Source organism: Elephas maximus, chromosome 22 (assembly GCF_024166365.1).
Source record: "Elephas maximus indicus isolate mEleMax1 chromosome 22, mEleMax1 primary haplotype, whole genome shotgun sequence".
Taxonomy (NCBI): Eukaryota; Metazoa; Chordata; class Mammalia; order Proboscidea; family Elephantidae; genus Elephas; species Elephas maximus.
In genome coordinates this window covers 52,639,889-52,650,257 of record NC_064840.1, presented here as the reverse complement: position 1 = coordinate 52,650,257, position 10,369 = coordinate 52,639,889, and the positions used below count along the sequence as shown (strand labels likewise).

The window sequence follows — 10,369 nt, the reverse complement described above, 5'->3', positions numbered from 1 at the left end:
TCTCAGATGAGAAATGTCGGTCTTCTCTGTCGCCTTTCCCTTTTCCTCCGATGCCCAGGTGCCATAGCTCAGCCTCTCCAGTTGTTAATATTTAGACAGCACAGGGGGAGTGTCCTTGGTGCACCCTGTCCCCAGCAGGTTGATGCCCAGGGTGGGGCAGGGGGGCACTGGAGTGAGACAGATGGACATGGTCAGAGAAGCCTATTGCACAGTCCCAGGGGAGGGGGCAGGCAGCAGGGCCAGAGTCCGGCAGGACATCTGGCACGAATAACCTTGCTGGGGAAAGGCGCCAAGAACCAGGTATCTGGGGGCCTGGGACTGCCTGCCTGAGAGGGGCAGGAGCCCCTGCCCCCTGATTTGGACACAAGTACTCATCCCCAAGCCCTCAAGAGACTCCTGAGTCTAAAGGTATGCTAGATCTATTCACAGTCTCCTACACGCTGGGTAGGGCCCAGAGCAGTCCGCAAGGAAACCTGCCTGGGGCCTGAACTAAAAGGCACCTGGTGTTCAGCGTTGCCTGCTTCTGGGGAGGAGAATTTGCCTCCCCTCTCATCCCAGCCTGAACAGAAAGGGCAGGTCAGCCACCGGGGAGGGTTATTCAACTGGCGTGGAGGAGTTGGGGAGGGGGCCTGCCCAGGAGGAGGAGGGCTGAACACTGAGCATATCTCCCTCGTAGGTAGGCCGAGGTCGAATCAGACATGAGGTAGAGGCGGAGGAAGCAGGGCAGGGGAGAGAAGGGTCTCCTGACAGGTTAACCCCACTGCCAACACACACACACACACACACACACCCAGGATTCATCCCTCTCAGAAGTAATGACCTTGGCAGCTATCATGCCTCAGGTCGACAGAGGGAGCCCTAACTCTGCAGTCCCCTTGGTTCCAAGGTAGCCTGATCTGGCAGAGGGAGATTCCTAAGGGGTGTGGGGCTTGGGTGTGGGGCTTGGGCGTGGGAGGCCATGGAAACGGGGCCTTGTGGAATTCAAACAGAGCTATCACTTTGACTTTTCTCTAGGTCAAGAGGAATGAGAGAGGGTTTGGGATTTGGACAAGGTGCTTAGATAGGGATAGGTCAGGTGGGGGAAAGACCTCTGGGCCCACAGCCCCATGCCCACCCCAGCCAGTGCCCAGCAGCCTCCCCTTCCTGTGGGAAGCCACCCCTCTGGCCCTTCAGCACATGGCCTGTTTTTTGCCCAAGTTCCTCATCTCTTCTCTGTTGGTCTCTAGCGCCCTTTCTCAACTCCCCCTGGGCTTTCTGGAATAGGAGAGCTTCTCCAGCACCGCTTCCCCTTCTAAGGCCAGCCTGCTGTTTGGCCCTAAATTAAGGTTCTCCTGAGGCCATACCAGTATCCAATCCTAGAGTCTTAAAGAGGCAGAAGAAGGGGAGGGGAGATCTGGTGGGGGCTCAGTGCAGTTCTAGCTCCTGAAGCTTTCCGCAAAGCCCCCACCCCCAGCACTAAGACGCTAAGTGGCCCCCTCCCTCCATCACTGAGGAAGAGGCAGTAGGAGCCACTTCTTCCTCCTCCTCCCCCTCCCTACCACAGCCGTTAAGCCAGGCCTGGGCTGCCAGCAGGTTGTCTTGGCAACGGGAGGCGGAGAGGAGATGCGCCGAGGGATGGAGGTGTATGTCACCGAGGAAGCTGCCGTGCTCCTGCCTCACGCCCCAGGTCCTTGAAGGTACCGGAGAACCCTCTCCTCCTCCTCCTCCCTTTGGCCCTTTCGCCTTGGTCCCCCCACTCCATTCTACATGCTTGTTTCCATAAGGGTGCTCCCCTCCTCCCACCCACTTATCACAGCACACCTCACTCCAGGGCCCTGTCCACAGCTGTCCTTCCCGGCATCAACTCCTTCCATCCCCACCTCTGGGGACCCTTGCACCAGAAGACCAATCTCTTGGGGTGGGGCCTAGGGGTGGAGGGTGAGAAGCAGGGGAGGAACAGAGGTTTTGGCAGCCTAAACAGCTGAGGTATACAATCACCTGGTCCTTAGTTTCATGGAGGGGTGGAGGGAAGGAAATTGCTCAGGACTGGGATGGGGCCAGGTATCACCTTTCTCTCTGAGGCAGGCCCTGATTTGAGGACCCTAAGGAGGGGGGCACTGAAGGGTCAGAAGGCTGAGAGGCTGGGGCTGGTGATCAAGAAACAGGCCTAGTTAGCCCCTCCTCCAAGGCGAGTGCCCCACTCTTTGCCACATCAAAGGTATAACACCCCCTACCCCACATCCCTCTCCTGGCCCTTTCTTTTGTGGTTAGATCGATCTGACGTTTCTTCTCCCACCCCCAGGTTTTTCTGTACCTTTCCACAGCACCCTGCTCTCCCCGTGAGCACACACATACACCAGCTAAGCCTGGACACTATCTGCTCTTTCCTGGCCATTCAGCTACCTGCCTTCCTCCATTTCTCCTTTCCTTCTGGAGCCCACCCTTCAGTGTTATGTTCTTCTGTCTTCCACTAACCAGATACACCGCTCCCTTCCTGTCCCTACCTGTCCCCTCCTGTCCTCTTCTCTTTGAGAAAGTGATCCTGGGGCACATTCTCTCCTGCCCCCCTCAAGACCCTCCCCTGTGATTTTTCTATTCAGATACCCCAGAGTCCCCTCCCCAGATTTTAGATCTCCTGAACAACAGCTGATACCATCAGCTGACTGGCTGTGGGCAGCGGTTACCAGGGCAACAGCAAGGGCTGCCTAGGTAGGCAAGTATGCTAGAGGAGGTGGAGAGAAAGCTGGGGCCAGGGCAAGGGGTCAGCCATCTGAGTGCACTTCCTTCCATCCCCCAGGTGGGGCACAAGTGAAACCCGGGGCTCTATTCTGAGCCCACAGGGAACCAAAAGGCCAATGACAGGCCCTGGGGTGGTTCCTGTTTTCTAGGTACAGGGAAGACACATCCCTGTACTTTCCCTGCTGGAACCTGGGGATCACCTGGCAGGACATTCCCTTTTTATGAAGCTGCCCTGGCAAGAAATGGGGTCCTTCTCCTCACACTGCTGTGCCCTATTGCAGTTCCCAGGAGGCTCAGGTTACCAAATGGGCCAAAGGGAGTCTCCCATACTGAAGACCTGGTTTCTCCGCATCTTCCTGTTTGTCCACCCCAGGAGAGGGTTAACCCTTGACTGACCAATTCTGGCACCTCTGCCCCTACTGCATGTCCTTTAGCACCCCAGGAGTATCTGGGACCCAGGAAGCCTCTGTTGCTGCTGTATTAGGTGGTGGGGATAGCCATGGAATGGGGTAGGAGATACAGGTTTTTGGAGAAACGAGGAATTGTCATCCTCGCTTATCCATCCATAGAGTCCCTCCGCCCCCAAATTTGAACTCTGGCTGTTTTTACCAGGAGGCTTGATGGACTGTGTGTGCACGAGTGAGTGAGTGTTGCAGGGTGGGGTGAGGTGTGGGAAAGCGAGAAAGGACAATGCTGCGGATTCTGCTTCGTCATGATGCTGGGTTAATGCTCCTCTTGTTTAAAATGGATTGAGCTGCAGCAGAGCTGAGGTAGACGAGCAACACAGACAAACACACACACCCTGCTTGCAGCCACATGCTATCAGCTGGAGGTGGGGAGGGTGCAGGGAGGGCGCGTGGGGGAGCCAGGGCCCGCCCGCCATCCTGCCCGTCTGCCGGCCCGCCTACCAGACACGGACTCCCCAGCACCAGGGGATCTGAGCGGCTGTGGCTTGTGGAGAAACGGGGTGGGAGCCCAGCGGGGAGATCAGACTGCTCAGCCGAGACCAGCTCCCCTCCTTCGCCAGCTCCCACCCCACCTACCTCAAGCCAGCTTTTTTCCCGTTATTTGTGCTCTGGGAGAGCGCAGCTGGGTTCCTGGAAGAGGCGCCTCTTACCTAGGCTCTTGAGAAAAAAAAGCAGCAGCTGGTGGAGCTGGGCCTACACCTCTCCCTACCTCTGGCCTTAGGACCTCAGAGCATCCGGGCCACCTTGTCTGGGAAAAGGTAGGTGGCAGAGTCTCCCACCTCTCTTCCTCTCTGTGGACACTTTGGGCCACAGCACCTGCCTACGAGTGAGGCTTTGGGTGATGGCAGGATCCCCTAGGGAAGGGAGTTAGCTGTGGCCCCTGGTTCAGTGACAGAATGGGCCTGGGTGGCTAGACCCTGGGACAAGCTGGCTTTGTTCTGACCAATCCTCTTTCCGATGTGAGGAGAAGGGGTTGGGGCCCCTGCAGCCACCCCAGTGCCCCCTTCCCTGGCTATTCTCCCTGCCCACCTAGTTCTGCTGGCCAGAAATGGAAGTGATGGGATCCTGTGGGGTGCAGGGTGGGCAGGGGAGTTGTTCCTTCTTTGCTGAATAATGGGAAGATGAAGCCATTGCCTGCCTTCCTCCTTCCACCCCACAGATACCCTTGGGGGTTGGAGTAGTTGACAGAGAGGCCAAATGCCGTTGATTTGGAGCCCCCTTCTAGCCGGTAGCTGGCCAGGCTGGGGTGAGGGCCAGATGAGGAAAGAGGCTTGGTGGCAGGGCGGGGCAGGGTGGCAGGCCCTAACCTCGGCGCTCGCTGTTGTTAGCTGCGGAAGTGCCTGAAGTGGCAGGCTGAGAGGACCTACAAGCCTCCGAGGGTCCTGGGCACCCCCCGCCCAGCTCTGCCCCCCACCCCCCGGCAGGCCAAGCGCCCTTTCCGGCAGACTCATCTGGCCTTTCCCTCCCTGGGGACTGTGTGCCAGGGTGTGGAGTCAGAGGAACAGCAGCAGGTCTGGGAAAAGGAAGGCAGTTGCACTAAGGGAATGGGGGACCCGCGGGAGCCCCCAGGGCATGGGTAAGTGAAGGGGTCTGTGTGCTGCTGCACACGTGACCAGCTCGGAGAGGGGGCTCAGCACGTGTGCGAGTGGCTGTGAGTGTAGAAAGCAGTGCCAAGGGGAGGACTGGTGGGTGGGTGTGAGTGGGTGTCAGCATGCCCGTGTGCCATTGTGTGGGGGCCTTGCTGGGAGAGTGGGGGCATGATGTTGCAAAGCAGGGCTGCGGAGTCTCCCCATGTGCACCCGTGTGCATGAGTGTCGCAACTGCGTTTCACCGTGGGCTTTCTGCCTGTGTGAGTGAAGAGCCTGTATGTCCATATGGGAGTCTGATATGGGGGCCTCTCCGTGGCCATGTGTCCAACACCTGGCTCAGTTGTCCACCTGTAGACAGAAGTCTGCAGGGACTCCTCTCTCAGAGTTCATGTGTGTGTATGTAAAGACCAGAACAGGGGCGCGCCCAGAAGCTGAATGTAGGGTACGAGACCCTTCCCTCTCCCCCAGCACTATCCATCCAACATGTACAAGTAACACTACAACCTGCCAACAGGACCAGCTATAAATAGGAGCATGCTGAAGACTCAGCAGGCATGATGGGCTGGGGGAACCTAGGAAGAGGGGGGCTCTTCTGAGAAAGGGCATATAGAGAGAGGGTATGTTTTTTTTTTTATGAAAACCCAAGCAAGAGAGACCTTCAGAAAAAAGGATAGGTAGTTGCATATTTATGGGGGGTGGTGGGGAGAAAGGGGGCACATGAGCCCAGTCCTGTTGGCATCAAGAGAATAGGTGAGCAGGTGGGTCCTCAGGCTGGACCCAGGTTCTGATCCTTTACCAGAGTGTGAGAGGGTGTTGTATAGTGTTGGCAGGCATCATAGGGGGCCCCAGCCCTAGCCGTTGAGTCGATTCCCACCCATAGCAACCCTATAGGACAGAGTAGAACTGCCCCATAGGGTTTCCAAGGAGCAGCTGGTGGATTTGAACTGCTGACCTTTTGGTTAGCAGCCCTAGCTCTTAACCACTGGGCCAGGAGTTTAAAAAAAAAAAAAAAATTGGAAGAAGGAGAAAATGAGAGAAGAGAGGAGGTGGCGAGATAAGTGCCCAGGGCTCAGGCCTAGTCTAGGTAGGGGACGTTCTGGTGAGTCGAATCCTCCCCTGCTCTCTCCATATCCTTTCTGGGGCAATCGTGGTTGCCCCACCCCACCCCACAACACACACACGTACACACAGACCCCATGGGAGCAGGCCTGGTCCCTCCCTTCCCCTCCCCACCCTAGGATGCTGTTTTGGGAACCAACGACCTAGCTGGATCCTGCCTTTATTTCTGGCATGGAGTTGTTGCCACAGTAACTGCGGGGGTGGGGCCAGGAGGGGAAGAGGGTGAAAGGGAAGCAGAGATGGAGGGAGGAAAGATGATGAAGAAAACTAAAGGGGACTGGAAGGCAGAAAGAAAGGGGGGAGAAAGGGAAGGGGCAAGGCAGGCACACTGTGAATGAGACTGGAGACAGAGGAGAGGGGTAGTGTTCTGCCCACCTTGACCCCAGCCTACTTGGACACCTCAACTCAACTCATTTCATAACTTGCTTACTGTCTACACTAGCTGGCACCCAGCCTGCTTGACCCTGCCCATAGGACACAGAGCCCAAGTCCCCAGACTCCTGGCTCCTTTTCTGTAGATGAGGTCAGCAAGCAGGACTGTGAGTGGCACCACCATATAAGGTTAGCACAGGGGACTTGAGTCCAGAGTTCTAATGGGGTGGGGTCTCCGGGGACTCATTGAAAAGCGCATTCACTGGCTTCTATGTTAGACAGGCAAGGGTAGGAATTCCAGCTTGGCTTCTATTTGGGTGGCCTTTGGCAAGTTAACCTCTCAATTAACCTCATCTCTAAAACGAGGGCAATAATTGCTAGGTAGCTGGTTTGTGTGAACTTTAGAGAGGAGTTATGGACAGCTCCTAACACAGTGACTGGCCTAGAGCAAGTGGCAGTGGTTGTCTTAGGATGGAGCAGAGGCTGGACTGGAGGGCCTGAGGTGGATTCTGTCAGTTGAGCCTTCATTTCTAAAAGTTCTAGCCAGCCGTCACCTGGGTCAGCCCCTGCCTGGAGCAGAGCCCACTGGAACAGGTGGGCAAAAACTTGGAGGTCCCTGTGGGCGGGTCTTATCACCTACATCCTGGGGAGTTGAGAGGCTCTAATTGCCTTGCTGGGGTGATGAGAAGGTGGGTGGTGTGAGGTGGGGCTGGGCTGGTGGCTCAGATAAGGCAAGGATGCACAGCTGGGGGAGGGTGGGGCCGAGAGGCGGCACTGAGAACCTCTCTGGCTGGCATCAGACCAGAGCCGGGGCAGCTGAGATGTCCCTTCCACCATCTGGGCTCACCTTCCTCTGCATTTCTTTCCCTTTCCTTCCATTCCTCCCTCCCTTCCTGCCTGCAGCCTGCCCTTTTGGTCTCTTCATTCACGGTGGTTATGGGACTTAGGGGTGTGCAGGGATGGGAAGGGGTCAGGACAGAGGAGGACAAGTGTTGTTGATGTGTGAGGAAATCAACTTTGGGAGAGGGAGTTACATGTGGGTGGAGTAGGTAGTTGTCTGCATGGTGTGATTTGAGAGAAGCCAAAAAAACTCTCTCTCTTTTTCTCACATACACACACACACACACACACACACACACTTCTCCCCAAACATCTTCTCAGTTGGCCTTCTGCAGCCTAAAATTTTACCACTAAGAACTTTATTCCTTAAGGCTAGCCCCAAATTAAAATGCAAATGTCCTGGGGGCGGGGGAAGGATAATATATTAACATAATTCATCCATTAGCACCTCTATGGAGGTAATTTACCAGCATGCTCTCTAACACCCAGGGAAGGGGCGGCTGGGGGCAGGATCCAGAAGGAGTGTGGCTCTGGGCCCTAGTAGAGGATGCTAATGGGCAAGACCCAGCCCTGGGGATGGGGATAGGGCTGTGGACAGCTGTGGACAAGAAGGCACAGAGCTGGGGGCCAGAGCAGAGACAGGAGGCCAGAGGCTCAGTGAGTCACGCCACAGTTTTGCCCTGGGTGGTATCGTGGTTAACAGCATGGCTTTGGAAGTCAGACAGATGCAGGCTTAAATTCCACATGGTAGTGTGTCCTTGACAAATTACTTAAATATTTAAGTCTTAATTTCCTTATCTTCAAAGTTGAGATAATAGCCAATTCACAGGGTTGCAATGTAAGGATTAAATGGGGGAAAATATAAAATGCCTAGCACAGTGCCAGCCATACGGTAGAAATTCCATAAACAGTAGCTATTAATATTATGACCAGCATTATTTTGAATCATGTTTCTGAGTGAATATGCCTATGGGATAGGATTTGTGCATGTGTGAGCGTGGGTCTCAAAGCATGACCTGTGACATGGTTCACCCTGGACCCCCTCACCTCCCTCCTTGCCTGGGCAGTTACCACACTGACAGACAGTCATCGTCCTACTCTATACATGCCCATCGCCCATCGGTGTTCAAGGGGAAGGGTGCCAGGGCTGGCCCTACACTCAGCAGGAGACTCCAGAACCCACTGAAGCTATCCATTCTTCCTGGCCCCTTTCTAAGGCTCAGCTGCATGGAGTCACCACAGTGATCATTCCAAACCTTTTCTACTCTCTTCAAGTCTCACCCCTCACCCACCTATAAGATTGTCATATGATCATATCTCATACTTTTACTGGGAAAATAGAAGCCTCCGAGTCGGCTTCCTCTAAATGCCCCTGTTACCCCACTTCTTTCCCTTTCCTCTTCCTTCAGGGAAGCATGCATTTTTGTTTCCAAAGCTAATCCTCCACTTAGGCTTGGACTGAATCCCTTTCTCCCTGCTTGGACTTTGTTCCATCAAACACCCCTCTTTTCTGCAGCTTTCATCTCTTGCTCTCAACTGTTCCCTATCCATTGCCTAAAAACATATTCAAGTCTTCCCTTTCCTTAAAAGCTGGCCCTCAATCTTGCTTCTTCCAAAGTTACTCTCCTAGCTCCTTCCTGCATGTCATCCTTCTTGAGAGTTCCGTCCCCGCTGCCTGTGCATCCTTGGCCAAGCCTAAGCCCAAGCCCCCACTCTATGGAATCCCTAACACAGAGGCTTCTCTGTTCTCTGAACATGCTCTCAGAGGCCGTCATGGTCCTGATAGCCAAACTGGAGGCATACACTTCCTTGGTCACTTCTCCACACCTTCTCTACAGAAGAAGATTCTTGGTTTCCATGACATTCTAGTTTCTTAGTCCTTCCTCCCCTTCCTTCCCCCTACCCTCTCTCCAATATTTATTGAACACTTACTCTGTGACAGACCCTTTGCTGAAAATACAAAGAATCACTAGATATGCTCTGTCTCCCAAAGAGCTATCAGTTTTCCTTCTCCCTTTCTGACTGTGCCATCTCCAGCTATTTCTTCCAGTTTTCCAGCTGTTCCCAAGATTCTGTTTTTAAAAAAAAAAAAAAATTTTTTTTTTTCTTCCTTGGCAATCTCACGTCCCAGCTATCACCTCTAGGCAAATGGCTCCTAGATCTCTGTTTCCAGCCCTTACTCCTCCCCTAAGCTCCTTTTCCAGCCTCTTCCTGGACATCTCCACCTGTTCACCTACCTCGACTTCAACCTGTCAAAAAAGGGAACTCATTGTTCCTCGCCTCCTTCCAGGCTCTCGCGCTTGCAAACTGCTCCTCCTTTGGGGCCTCTCCACATCGGGTTTTCCTTTGCTTATTCTGCCACTAGGATTTCTCCTATTTGTCCCCATTCCATCCTTACCATCACTGCCCAAGTCTAGACCTTCACAATCCTCTGCCTGAATTATTGCCGCAGCTTCCTGGCTGGTCTCCCTGTGGACCGCCTCTTCCTGTGCAATCCACTTCCCAGCCGACAGCCAGATTAATTTTCCTGTAGCACCTCGTGAATTGTATCACTTCTTTGTTTTTTTAAAAAAAAAAGAAAGAAAAAGAAAGTTTTTAAGCCTTTCATGGCCCCCTGTTCCCCAAAGAATACGATCTAAATTCCATCCTCCAGGTTCAATGCCTTCACAATCTGGCCCCAACTTCCTACCCCAAACGTATCTTAACCTCATGAGCTGTTCAATTAAGTCATCTTTGCTGTTCTCCAGACAGATCCAGTGCTTCCCCATATCCCCACCTTCACATGTGTTGCCTCCTCTTTCAAGAATCCCCTTTTCAAATTTTCCATGACCTCACACTGGGCATCCTTCAAGGCCTACCTCAAATACCTCCTCCTCCAAGAAAGCTTTTTTGTTTTCCCCTTCTGACACCCTGTGGGAGTAATCTCTCTCTCCTGTGATATCTCATAGCCCCTTATACTATCTTATCTTACACATGTAATTTTCTACTTTGCATTGGAGTCATCTATATGCATGAGCCTTATTTTTAGAGAGGTAGCTCAGCTTTGACTCATCTTTCTGTTCTCCACAGGGCCAATCACAGAACATTGCTCTCTGTTCATTGCAGAATAGGTGCTCAGAAAATGTTTGTTGAATGGATGGATAAAACAACACATGACTGGGTGGGTGGGCGAGTGGATGGATGGATAAGCATTTGTCTCTAGGGCTAAGCCAAGTGTATATCTAGTTTGACAACGGCTCTTAATAAAGTAAAAATGAGGAGAGG

At 53.6% G+C, this 10,369-nt stretch overlaps 1 protein-coding gene across 5 annotated transcripts in view; it reads left to right on the top strand.

Moving 5' to 3' along the window:
- Positions 1 to 1,625: 1,625 nt before the first annotated feature.
- Positions 1,626 to 10,369, top strand: part of DMTN (dematin actin binding protein) — a 26,605-nt gene continuing 17,861 nt past the window's right edge. Inside the window, exon 1 of one of the 5 annotated variants that reach the window (XM_049865808.1) lies at positions 1,626 to 1,676. The gene's annotated coding sequence lies outside the window, so the exon portion shown is untranslated. Of the gene's footprint in view, positions 1,677 to 3,580; positions 3,944 to 4,575; positions 4,762 to 10,369 lie in introns of those variants that run through there. The other 4 variants (XM_049865811.1, XM_049865809.1, XM_049865812.1 and 1 more) reach the window with 4 other exon arrangements.